The sequence below is a fragment of the Cygnus olor genome, chromosome 2, assembly GCF_009769625.2.
Source record: "Cygnus olor isolate bCygOlo1 chromosome 2, bCygOlo1.pri.v2, whole genome shotgun sequence".
Taxonomy (NCBI): domain Eukaryota; kingdom Metazoa; phylum Chordata; class Aves; order Anseriformes; family Anatidae; genus Cygnus; species Cygnus olor.
In genome coordinates this window covers 88842525-88854789 of record NC_049170.1, presented here as the reverse complement: position 1 = coordinate 88854789, position 12265 = coordinate 88842525, and the positions used below count along the sequence as shown (strand labels likewise).

The window sequence follows — 12265 nt, the reverse complement described above, 5'->3', positions numbered from 1 at the left end:
GCAACAAAGACAAACTGCGGAAGACGAGTCGTGCTTTGTGGTAATGTTATACAGGCAGTGTAGCCTGCAGTTCCAAGCCATTTTCCTGCTGCGCCTTCATTTTCTGGTTAAAAATGTGAATAGTCACTGAACCCTAATACGAGCTGCCCCACTTGGGGCATAAAATTGGGGATGTCTTACAGCTTCATGTGATAGGGCCACTCAGACCAACCAGAAAACACCTGTAATCCTCTTTCTTGCAGCCTGGCACAAGAGAAACACATTTCTTGAACTTCCTGTACTTGTGTCAGGGAACTGCATTTCAGTAGTCTCTCAGGATCTTCTAGTGACCTTCATAGATCATGCATGTCTTCAGGGGCCAGAAGTGCACAATGTATTCTGGGTCTAGGCTGAGTTTTGTTTTATTTTATAAGGAGACTGATAATTATAAAGGTGACAAATGGGGAAGCTTAAGTAAAAGATCTGTTTTGTCAGAGGAAGAAGAACATGGCAACAAAGAAAAAAAAAAACATATTTAAAAGACTCATTTCTGCTTTCCTTAGAAACTCCTGCTTTTGGATAATATTAATAGGAGTTTTGAATGCAAAAAGGGGAGAAGTTTTGTACCTAAAAGTTTGTTTCTACACACACCCAAATACTGATAGTTTGTTATTATATAATGAATAATAATAATAAAAAAAGAAATATACTGCAATGATATGAAGTACCAGCTATAATTAAAAGAGAATAGTTGATTTTTTCTTACTGAGAGAACCCCAAAATATGAAGTTGCCCATTGGTGAAAACTAAAAATAAAAAATTGATGACAAATTGTAGCTGCTATACTTTGACATTTTGAAATGGGTAACACCATGATTTTACTGTTTGTTCAACACGACATTTTACAAGTTTTCAAAACTCTAGGATAAGTACCAATAAGCTGCAAAACAGAGTATCTCAGAAACATATTATTGATGCCCATATCTTCTGTAGCTGCCCAGGTTTTTGTTAGTGTATTCATTCTCTCTCTTTTTTTTTTTTTTTTTAATCTGCTAAAACTGAGTGTACGTATTCTGGATCACTTCAGAAGCTTAAAAAGGTACCATAAGTAAACACATCTGAGAGGTTCTTTTTCAGGAGACTGTGATATGAAAAGCACCGATCACTTAAGGCAAGAGGCTTTTTCAAATAATTCTGTTCTGGCTTGAAATGCAGAACCTGATCCTGAGCCTGCTAAGTCCTTGGAAAGAACTCTGCTGTCCATGGTAAGGGACTTGAGGGTTTTGTTTTGTTATACATCAGGTTTTCAAAATAAAAAGTTTGTTGGTTGGGCTTTTTTCAATGCTACAGAAAGGCATAGGATTTTTTCCTGTTAGTGAAATAGAGCAGGTTGATGTGTTTTTAAACTGGTATGCATGTATATGATGGGTAGGACCAGTTTTTATGGTCCTAGACATGAAGAACTGCCAAAAATATGTGACTGGATAAAAGGAGAAATCTACACATAGATTCTACAAATACTTACTCATTTGATTTAACATCTCTTCTTTCTACGATGTGCACATTCCTTAAACAAAGAGATAAAAACCATAAAACGTTATTTAGATACAAGAATAGAATCATAGAATCATAGAATATCCCGAGTTGGAAGGGACCCATAAGGATCATCAAGTCCAACTCCTGGCACCACACAGGTCTGCCCAAAAGTTTAGACCATGTGACTAAGTGCACAGTCCAATCGCTTCTTAAATTCAGACAGGCTTGGTGCAGTGACTACTTCCCTGGGGAGCCTGTTCCAGTGTGCAACCACCCTCTCGGTGAAGAACCTCTTCCTGATGTCAAGCCTGAACTTCCCCTGCCTCAGCTTCACACCATTCCTGCGGGTCCTGTCACTGGTGATAACGGACAATAGGTCACCTGCCTCTCCACTCCCCCTTGCGAGGAAATTGTAGACTGCGATGAGGTCCCCCCTCAGCCTCCTGTTCTCCAGGCTGAACAGGCCCAGTGACCTCAGCTGCTCCTCATATGTCTTCCCCTCTAGGCCCTTCACCATCTTCGTCGCCCTCCTCTGGACACTCTCCAACAGTTTAATGTCCTTTTTGTACTGTGGTGCCCAGAACTGCACACAGTACTCGAGGTGAGGCCGCACCAGCACAGAGTAAAGCGGGACAATCACTTCCCTCGACCGACTAGCAATGCCGTGCTTGATGCATCCCAGGACATGGTTGGCCCTCCTGGCTGCCAGGGCACACTGCTGGCTCATATTCAACTTGCTGTCAACCACAACCCCCAGATCCCCCTCTGTGGGGCTGCTCTCCAGCGTCTCGTCGCCCAGTCTGTACGTATAGCCTGGGTTGCCCCATCCCAGGTGCAGGACCCGCCACTTGCTTTTGTTAAACTTCATGTGGTTGGTGATCGCCCAGCTCTCCAATCTGTCTCTCTGCAAGGCCTTTCCACCCTCATCCAAGTCCACAACTCCTCCAAGTTTGGTGTCGTCGGCAAATTTGCTCAAAACACCTTCTAGTCCTACATCCAAATCATTTATAAAAACATTGAAGAGGACTGGCCCTAAAATGGAGCCTTGAGGGACCCCACTAGTGACCATCCACCAGCCAGATGTGGCCCCATTTACCACAACCCTTTAAGCCCTGCCTGTCAGCCAATTGCTCACCCATCGTATGATGTTTTTGTTTAGCTGTATGCTGGACATGTTGTCCAGTAGGATCCTGTGGGAAACCGTGTCAAAAGCTTTGCTGAAGTCCAAAAAGATCACATCAGCTGTTTTCCCTTGATCGACTAGATGGGTGATCTTATCATAAAAAGAAATCAAATTTGTTAGGCAGGACCTACCCCTCATGAACCCATGTTGGCTGGGACCAATGACTGCATTGTCCCCCAGGTGCGCTTCAATAACTTCAAGGCTCATCCTCTCCATAATTTTACCAGGCACTGATGTGAGACTGACAGGCCTGTAATTGCTAGGGTCTTCTTTCTTACCCTTCTTGAAAATTGGCACAACATTTGCCAGCTTCCAGTCCAATGGGACCTCCCCAGATTCCCAAGATCATTGAAAAATAATTGAGAGAGGTCCCGTGATGACGTCAGCCAGCTCTTTAAGCACCCTGGGATGAATTCCATCCGGACCCATGGACTTGTATGGATCCAGGTAGAGCAGCAAATCCCGCAAACGTTCAGGGTCGGTTGGGAGTTTGTCATTCCCACCATCATGGTCCTCCGGCTCAGGGTACCCTGGGTCCTGAAGCCCATCATCAGTGTTGAAGACAGAGGCGAAGAAGGCATTAAACATCTTTGCTTTGCCTATGTCATTGTCTGTGAGGAGACCTTCCCCATCTAGTAGTGGACCTATGTTTTCTTTGGTTCTCCTTTTCCTGTTCACATATCTAAAAAACCCTTTTTTATTGTCTCCCACAGACACGACCAGCTTCAACTCTAGTTGGGCTTTGGCCACACAAATTTTCTCCCTACAAGCACGAACAGCATCCCTGTATTCCTTCCTTGTCGCCTCACCCTCCTTCCAGCAGACGTACACTTTTTTTTTATGGCTAAGCTCCAGTAGAAGATCCCTGGTCGGCCAGGCCGGCCTTCTGCCCCGCTTGCCTGACTTCCGATATTTTGGAATCACCTGATCTTGTGCTTTTAGCAGGCAGTGCTTAAAGATTGACCAGCACTGATGGACGCCAATGCCTTCAAAAGCAGTTTCCCAGGGGACCTTGCTGACTAGTTCCCTGAGCAGCCTGAAGTCTGCTTTCCCCATATCCAGGGCTGAAGTTTTGGTGACAGTTTTCCTTCTGTCACCATAAATTCTAAACTCAACCACTTCATGGTCACTATGACTGAGACGGCCGCCAATTGCCAAGTCTCCCACAAGACCCTTTCTGTTCTCCAGCAACAGATCTAGGAGGGCACCTTTCCTAGTTGGCTCTCTTAGTACCTGCACCAAGAAGTTATCATCTAGGTGCTTTATGAACCTCCTGGACTTGCTCGTGTCAGCCGTGTGGTGATCCCAGTTGACGTCTGGCAAGCTGAAATTCCCCATAAGGACAAGGGGAGTTGATCTCGAGGCATCTCTTAGTTCTGCAAAGAATAATTCATCGGCGTTGTCGTCCTGGCCGGGTGGTCTGTAATAGACTCCCCCAATGACATCCCCTTTATTTGTTCGTCCCTTAATCCTTACCCAGAGGCTCTCAACTTTGCCATCGCCAACCTGAAGTTCCACGCAGCCCAGCCCATGCTTCACATACATTGCCACCCCGCCACCTCGCCTACCCTGCCTGTCCCTCTTGAAGAACCTGTAACCATCTATTGCAACACACCAGCCACAGGACTCATCCCACCAGGTTTTGCTTATGCTGATGATGTCATAGCTGCGGGACTGGGCCAAGACTTCTAGCTCACCCATTTTATTCCTCATACTGCGTGCGTTTGTGTAGAAGCACTTCAGATGCGCCTCCCTACATGCAGCACCTTGTGTAGTCGACCGAACGGCCTCACTAGCACACAGTCCATCTGATTCTAGCACACCATCCCTTAGCTCATCACCGGTGTGCCTGGTTTTATCCCCTTCCCCCTTCGACTCTAGTTTAAAGCCCTATCTGTCAGCCCTGCCAACTCCTAAGCAAAAATCCTCACCCCTCTCTGGGAGAGGCGCATCCCATCTGGTGCCAGCAGGCCCGGTGTTGCGTAGACCTTCCCATGATCGAAAAACCCGAAATTCTGCTGGTTGCACCAGTCCCGAAGCCACATGTTAACGTGATGAGTCTGCTTGTCAACATCGATCCCCCCTATCGCAAGGACAGAGGCAAACACAACCTGTGCCCCTGATCCTTTAAGTAGTCGCCCCAAAGGCCTAAAGTCCCTTTTGATCGCTCTCGGACTTCTCGTTGCTACCTTGTCATTACCAGCCTGAAAGACTAGTAGCGGGTAGTAGTCGGTGGGCTGTACCAGGCGCTTGACTTTCTTAGCAAAGTCTCTCGCCCGAGCCCCAGGAAGGCAACAGACTTCCCTGTGGGTTGGGTCCGGTCGGCATATTGGGCCCTCTGTCCCTTTCAAAAGGGAGTCCCCCATGACAATAACCCTTCTTTCTTTTTTGACAGTTGATGTAGCAATGCGGGGGGTAGGTTGCCTTGCCTTAGGCATCCTCTCCAGCTGGGATGGGCTTTCGTCTACTTCGTTGTTCTGACTGTCGTGTTCTAGACCCTCATATCTGTTATATAAGGGTAGATGGGAAGGTGAGGTGGGCAGGGACAGGGCTCGCCTACCACCCCGAACAGGAACCTGCCTCCATTCCCCTCCTTGGCCTAGGTCTCCCCCTACTACCTGGCGGGATGAGGGAACTTTTGTCTTCTGCGTAGCAGGAGATGTTTGTGCTGTGGCAGGCTTGTGAGTCTGTCTCAGACAGTATGTGTTTTTTTTTCAGCCATGATTATTTATTAAAGTCTTATTTTAAGTATATCTTTTTGTGCAATAAATATGGAACATGAAATACACAAAACCAAAAGCTGTATATGAGATTTTATGCTACTCTGAGATTATTTGAGTGGAAATTTAGGCCATCCAAGGACAATTTTGGGAGAAATAATTTTGAGTAATATTTTCAGAAGTACCTCCTTGACTTATGAGCCCAGATCCTATTTCTAAACATAACAACATTTTGTTCCAAACTGACATTAATAGCAATTGAGAGCCAAAGTGTATCATTTAAAATATAGCACTATGTACTAAGAGAAGGGATTGTTAAAAGCCATAAGAAAATATCAGAAAATTTCCTCTGTGCTCAAATTATATTCCTTGCCTTTTTAATTTAGGTAAATAATAAGTCTCACAAAAGACACAGAGAGATAAAACCTACTTTTGGGTTTGCGATTATGAGATTGCAACTGACTAACTTTAAAAGGATCTTTCAGTGCAGGAGAGCCCTGGTTGAGAACAGAGTGCAAATGACTGTGAAATTGTAATTTTTTTCAACTTGTTTTGTTTGCAGTTGTCCCCAGCTTGGTTGGTTGTCCATGCATGACTAAGAGATTCAGCAATGAAAAACAGATCAAAGTAAGTTTTAAAAAACTTAAGTAAAAAAAAAATGTATAGAAATATGTATTTAATAATAATAATCCTAAATGACAAATGACTATCAATGTTTATCAGGAATGATCTTTCTCTTCAACTAATAAGAAAAATAGTTTCATGTGAGTATGGCAAAATTTAATAAAATTTCCAGAACATTGTTTTCCAAGTATGTTTTTTTCCAAAGTTTATGCGGGCTTTAGTTTCTATACAGAATTTTTGGGATGTGAAGCTCATCACATTATGTGTGGCAACATCATTAATTTGTATTTGCAAGCCAGAAAACCAAAGCCGTGTAGACTGGCACAGTGTGGAAGCGTTTGTGCATGCATCATTTTATGTGTGCAGTTTACAATACCCCATATTTGCACACTTTTACCAGACATAGATATCCTCTGTGGGACTTCTGCCGTGTTTGAAAACCTGGCATGCTACAGAACAAGCTAAAAATACACACAATATAAACATAACTCTAAGAAAGAGGGGAAAAAAATCTTTGTGTTGGTCAAGTCAACATAAAAGTATTATTGCAATGCAGAAACATGTAATCTCCAGGGTAAATGTCCTTTGTGTTTTTATTTATTTATTTATTTTAATGCATAGGCCTGCAATTACACTACCAAGTGGATATTACTAGCATGAAAACCTTGAAAACAATACCTGAGATTCCTCAGTTTTGAAATGAATCTTTTGTGTAAGAAACAAGGTCTATGCTAGGAGTTTTATTTATTATTTGTATGTATTATTTGATGTGAACTGATTAGCATAAGCTAATGATCCACAGTTGACAAGAAGGTTCTGTAATACAGAAAGTATTATATACATGTTAATTAATTTTAAAAGTTAATTTGGAAGTTTTTCCTGTTAGGGATATGCCTTCTTCTTTCATGGAGATACAAGAACAATGGGTTCCTGACACTTTTTTGTATTGGCTATCAGTTTAGGAAAACCTGTAGGCAGTAAGGTATCTGGGTCAGGAAATGTTTGTTGGACAGTGTGACTCAGATTCAATTCTGTCTCAAGGCAGCTAGCAGCACAATTTGCTTTCTTGAGGGCCTTTTCTCTCTGTTGTGAGGATATTACTCTACTTTCATCTGAGACATAGTTTAATTTTCTTAAGGTTAGAGAAATCCATCTGCTTTCATGGCTGTTTAAAAATACAAATAATCTCATTCACTCCATGGCAAAATTTTGCTGCTCATGTTCTAATATGCACCTATAGATTTTTTTGGTCTAGCTGCTGCAACCACCTCCCTCCACTACTCAAATATGTCTTGAATATTTGTCACTCAGATGACTATAATTTATTCTGCAGTCTCTTCCCCATTCTCTTTAGCCCCACACAATGTTTCATAAGTAGAATTATCTGGATCCCTCTCCCCACTGTGTAAGTTTTATATTTATAGTCACTTATACTTTTAGCCTAAAGAATCCATAAAGGAAATGCAATGCAATATTAAATTTGCTTAGGAAACAGGAAATACAAATAGCATACTTTAGTGGAAAATGTAAAGAGTATATATATAGATACACACAGAAATAATGTCAAAGCAATTTTATTTTTATATTCCTACACATTTTTTCCTAGATTTTTTTTTTAATTTGATAGTGTGATAAGAAATACAAGTCCAGTTATCATGCTTGAGTGAGAATATACATTTTCACACGTTCAAATGGAATGCCACATGTAAGTCATGATAATTTTAATCTCTAAGGCAGAAATATGCTGATTTATTTTCTTTTATTATTATTATTATTATTTTAAATTATTTATTTATTAGTTTTTGTTTTTTATTACATTCTTGTTTTTCTTTATTATTATTGTCTGGACTGATGACACATTAAACTGAAGTAAGTAAGATTGTCATAGACTAAAAAACACACTTCCTTTTAAGAAATAAGAAACGCGGTAAGTTTATTGTAAAAATAATGAAACAAAGGAACATGTGCTTTATACGAAGTAGACAATAGATGTAGACAGAAAATTGACACGTGCTTTGAAAGTACTGCTAATTTTGAAATTCCTTATACTATGGTTCACACGCTAAGTTTATTATTATTATTATTATTATTTATTAGTTTATTGTTTTTATTGTAATTTACAACAGTTAGGATTTCCTGTCATGGTCTTTTTCTCATGTAAAAATAAATGATTTTTTTTCAGTGATTTTCTTTTGTAGAAATAGCCAGTTTAGAAGTCCTGTCTGCCTGAAGAACTTTCAGAAGTGTCATGAAGCTGTCAGAGGAATGCCATCATACAATCTCAGAGAAGTCTTGGAAGATGGATTACCTGAAAACCTGCTCTACTTTCTGTTTTGAATTTTTATTGAAGTGTGACCTAGCTTTAAATCAACAGTATGGTATTTCTGGAATTAGATGGTACCCAGGAGCACACCAGAATCCAGCTGCATTATGATTATTTTTTTTAAATGTCCAAAAATAAAATAAGTTCATCATTGACAAGAAAAAGCTACATAGACCCACATCAGATTAATTCAACCCACATTTCCTTCTCCTTTCTATTTCAGCTCAGATACTCCAACCATCTCCCAGATTTTGTCCCCTTGCTTCTCATCTTTCTACTGTAAAAAGACGGTGGGGGGGATATGTAGGCTTTGTTTTCCATCCAAAGGTGAAGAACAGATATGGAAGGAAGCTGGAGATAACAGGTCACCAAACTAACATATGTCTTTGCCCAGACAACAGTGGTGCAACATGACTTAATTTCCAGGAAAACAAGAAATAAATGTTCATGTAATTAAAGTCACAGAAAAGAGTTCTCACTGATTTTCATGAGAAACATTTTCACCCTGAATATAGAACGCTTTTAACTTTCTAAATTAGAAGAGAAACCCAAACCACCAATGCAAAACCATAACAACAATAGCATTTTTTCCAAACAGTACTTTCTTCATTTCAGCACAACACTGAAAGGAAGCATTACTTTGCTGTTTTAGCACAAGACTTCTTTTAAATTAAATACTTCTATGAAGACTTTCTTGTGTTGTAATAGGAGTTTTTCAAGTTACTAACACATTTCAAAAATAAACTAGTTGTAATGACCACAAAATACCACCCAGCAATACACATTAGATGAGTATTTTTTTTCTTCATTTTTTTCTCTTCTTTTTCTCATATATACCAGATGATAGTTTCATGCATGTAACTCACACTTAAAATTTCAAGTCTGAGAACAAAAGTTTCTGTCTAAATATATGAATGCATAAACACTTCATTATTTCTGCCTGCACTCATAATTGTTTCTGGACACTGATGTTAAGATGGAAGATTCCAGTATCTAGACCACAAGATCAGTGAGGTCGGACTTTGCTGTTTCCCCTGCATTATACTCGCCGTTTGAATTTAGATGAATCATTTAATCATAGTGTGTCCCCAAAGTGTAAAAAAGTAAAAGAACAGGTGATCATGTGGAATTATTTTGGAATCTTCAGGTGAAAATTAGTAAAAGATTATTTTTTTTTGTTGAAATAATTCTTTGCAATGAAGATACCCTTGGAGAGTGAGTTTCTTAACTTCTAATGCCACCCTTCTTCAAAGTTGTTGAAATCTTTGATACAAACAGCTTAATAAAACATAAAATAAAATCACTGTACATATAAAAGAGCATCCCTAAACCTTACTTTCATGGCTCAAAAGGCAATTCAAATTTTCTCTTTTACTATACTGAGTTTTTAGTGATTTTTCATATATATCAGCATCAGATCATGTAGAAGGATTTAGAGTAAGGATGTTGACACAATAAATGTAGTGTATCCATGATTTAACTGAGTTTAGAAACTAAGAGGAGACCAGACAGGAGAAAGGTCTACAGCACTTGTCAACAGAGTCTCTTGGTGTGGTTTAGAGACTCAGTTACTGATGTACAGGCATGATCTATTTAATTCTGTTAGGGGGATGCTAATGCATCAAGTAAGACTGAAGGAAAATACTGCTATTCTTAACCTGGTCTTGTTATTTCTGAGTGTTGTAGGTGAGAAAGATCCTATTAAATAATTACTGAAAGAGCAAGCGATTTAGCCTTTAGGTCAAATCTAAAGCATACCGCTAAATGTCCAGTAGAAGAAAACAATGGAAAGTTTGTGTAGAACAGCTGAGAGTCAAGTGAATTTATTCTTCCCTTTATCTTAAAGATAGTTTGTCACAAAGAGTTCTTGATAACAGTGCAAATAAGGACTAAATCAAAAAGAATGTTAAGTGAAAGCAACTGAAGTTGCTGCACTTTGATGTGAAAGTGGCTTGGCTCATCAAATTAGAGGGGTCCAAACCTTTGGAGTATGTGTACCCTTCTGTCTAAACCCTCTAATCACTAACACCCCATTATAAATTACTTCAGACCATGAAGACTAATCATTGAAGTGTTTTTTGTTGTTGTTGTTGTTGCTGAGGGTAAAGAAGAAGTTTCAGAGAACAGCTGATCCCACTCTGGTAGGAGACTCAGGGAACTGATCTGAAAGTCCTCCAGGGACACTGATGATTTCCAGTTGCTTCTGCAGTGTTCATGGGTGGGTAGCTTATACAGATTTCACTTAGGATGCATGACCTTGATTTAGATGTGCTCTGGACTGTGCATATATTAACTACATATTCGTAAATAGTGCATCCAGTATGATATGTTATTAAAAACTGCTTGAACATCACTGTGCATCTCTACTTCAGAACCACCCTATGACAATATTTTATTAAAGCACTATTTTTATTTCCTTTCTTCCTCTGCTTCTTTTTTTTTTAAAAAAAAAAAAAAAGTTTTACATTCTGTAAAATTTAAAGAGCAATGTATTTTGTATTTATTTATTTTCCTTGTACTTAATTTGTTAATTTTAATAGTAGCGTTTACTAAATGTTCTGCTATCCATGGTAGTGTTTTCCAACTTTTTAGTTCTGTTTTAGATAGGAACTATTCTGAAGTCATCAGAGAAAATTGAACAAGTGTCTTATTCTTAACTGTATCTTTAGAAATTAATGTTATATCATAGTGGCAGAACAGGAAGAAATGGGAATTTCACAGACAACAATAGCAGTATTTCCACTGTTTAGGGGTGAATCTCTTTCTCAGGGAGCTATTGAAAGCAGCAAAAACGGGTACCTGACTTCAACACTTCAACACATTCAAATCAAATTTATGTTTTCAACAAGATTAACTCTGAATATGGGGCTTTGCTGATTTAGTTAAAAATATGAAGAGAAGTATAGTCAGTAATTTGCTTGATTTCAAGCTCATGTAAGAAAAGAAAAAAAATAGTTATGAGTATCCTCAGACTATATCATTGATGGAGAAGATAAATTCTTCTCTGACTATAGAGATGTATAATCCCTAACACTTCCAAAATGTGTAACTCCTCAGCAGAAAGAAAATTACCCCTCCCCTGGGAGAAAAATATATATATATTTAAAAAAATCAACAAAGCAAAACAAAAACTTAAGTATTGAAGCTAAGCTATCTTCAAGCAACACTAAAGAAAATAGCCTGTTATTCAGAAGTAAGACTGAAGCTCCTCTGCTCCCAAGCATAGCACATCAGTTTTAGCACTGTGTTGCAATAACACAGTTTTCCAGCTTTTGATCAGATTCATCACCAGCCTGTTCGCAGTACTGGCAAACAGCCTTTACATGAAATGGGAACAAATCCTCAATTGCCTCTATCCAGAAACTAAGCAAGAAACTAAGTTTCTAGCTTAGTTTCTAGCTTAAATTTGTATGCACTCACACATCTGTTTCTGAGTGCAGAAGGACTGCTGGAATCAGAAGTAGCAGGGAGCAGGAGGTTGTGCCGCTGAGTCATTTTTATGTGTAGCCTGAGGAAAATCAAGTGGATTTGAATTAAAAAGTTCAATTACTTCTACTAACGTCACTGTAATTAGGTAGGTGTTAATAACAAGGATGTAGAAAGTTATTTTGTAAATACCTGTGTATATATATAAGGTACATGTTTGTGTGTATTCATTTATCATTGTTATCCAAGCCTTGACAGAAGCTGGAAAGAAGACTGAAGTGTTCAAATAGCTACAGGGTTAGTCTTGAAGTGCTAAAGAAACCACAGCCATGACTGCTTCTTATGCACATGCAGGCATGGAAAGGATTATCACAAAGCTTGTTGCAGCAGTTCTTCAAAATCTCCCAGTACAAACTCTGTTCTTCTTGTCTGAGTTACACAGAGGACTAGAAGTAATTTATTTCTCTTGAGGTC

General features: G+C 39.3%; 1 long non-coding RNA gene across 1 annotated transcript; it reads left to right on the top strand.

Moving 5' to 3' along the window:
- Positions 1-1188: 1188 nt before the first annotated feature.
- Positions 1189-9640, top strand: LOC121065611. Its single transcript, XR_005817195.1, has 3 exons — positions 1189-1244; positions 5981-6045; positions 8225-9640. It is a non-coding gene; the product is annotated as an uncharacterized LOC121065611 (long non-coding RNA).
- The last annotated feature ends 2625 nt before the right edge of the window (positions 9641-12265 follow it).